This window comes from Bison bison, unplaced genomic scaffold (genome assembly GCF_000754665.1).
Source record: "Bison bison bison isolate TAMUID 2011002044 unplaced genomic scaffold, Bison_UMD1.0 scf7180017853454, whole genome shotgun sequence".
Lineage (NCBI taxonomy): Eukaryota > Metazoa > Chordata > Mammalia > Artiodactyla > Bovidae > Bison > Bison bison.
The window spans coordinates 37,959-39,196 of NW_011484027.1; the positions used below are offsets into that span (position 1 = coordinate 37,959).

Below are 1,238 nucleotides of genomic sequence, written 5' to 3' on the forward strand. Positions count from 1 at the left end.
TCTGCGCCAGGCCCCCGGCCTCGCGGGGTCGCCTGCCACTGCCCCCAGGGGCCCGGAGATGTTAGCCTGTGCTGGTGGCAGGCGGCCCTCAGCAGAGCAGTAACAGGACTAACCAGCCGGTCCCTTGGGCCAGCATGTTGGGCCCTGTACCCCGGACCTGCAGCCTCGTGTCTCCCCGATCCCCAGGGTGACCTGCTCAGGGACTCAGCAGCCCCTGCACAGCCTGGCGTGAGACCCCTGGTCTGGGGTTGATGAGCCTGCTGGGTCCATGGGACCCTTTGCAGCAGCTGTCAGGAAGGGCTGGAGAGCGTGGGCCCAGGTGCCGCCTGCTGGGGTTCAGTGCCCGAGACTGGAGGCTGAGCTGGGGCCACCCCAAGGGCTGCAGAGAGGGCTGGCAAAAGCGCACGTCCTCTGCCCTGGGCTCTGTGGTGTGAGGCCGGGGTTCTTACGGGTCACTTGGCTAGGTGTCTGTGTGTGCATGAGCGTGCAAGTGTGTGCATGTGTGTGGTCCGAAGGGCTCTCAGGCTGGCTTCCGCTGAGGGACCCGGGCTGTGAGCAGGGTCCTCAGAGCCAGGCTTCCCGCTGAAGCCTTGGGAGCCGCAGGGCCCATTCCAGCCTGAAGCTGCCCATGAAGAGCGCCGATGACCGCCCCCTGGCGGCCTGGCTCCCTGCCAGCTCCTGGCTGCCTGCTGAGCACAGGGCTCAGACAGATGGGGTGGGCTCCTGAGGACCCCCGTCGCCCGAGGTCCTGTTCTCACCAGTGACCGAGGGGCTGAGATTCTAGAACAAGACGGAGGCCTCCCAGGTCCCGAGTCTGTCAGGCTGGACTGCTGGCCTGGAGTGAGGAACCGGAGCCGCCCGCTGCCCCTGCCCATCCTGGCTGGGGGGTGGGGGGCCTGGCTCTTTTCAGGCCAGAGTTACTGGGAGAAAGGCAGCTACCAGCAGGGACAGCTGCCCGGGCAGGCTCGGGTCTGCCTGACATAAGGCCCCGTGCCCTGAGTCCCTCAGGTGGGGAAGGGAGGGAGAGGGGCCCAGCTCTTGCCAGCACCCCCTTAACCTCACTAATGCCCCCGGTACAAAGTCACCCAGGCCCGCGTGGGCAGGCACAGGTGAGTCACTGTGGCTGGACCAGGGCTGGGGATGCCGCTGGGCTGCTAGGGCTGGGCTGGGCCGAGCTGCCAGGGTCTGGGGTCTGCTGGGGGCTGGGGAAGGGGTCGGCTAGGGTCCCAGACTCCCTC

The 1,238-nt window shown here is 67.6% G+C and overlaps 1 protein-coding gene across 1 annotated transcript in view; it reads left to right on the forward strand.

Annotated features, from left to right (window-relative positions):
• The window catches only part of LOC104999184 (troponin T, fast skeletal muscle-like), a 16,338-nt gene that overhangs the window by 14,785 nt on the left and 315 nt on the right, over positions 1-1,238 (forward strand). The gene's annotated exons all lie outside the window — the stretch shown is intronic.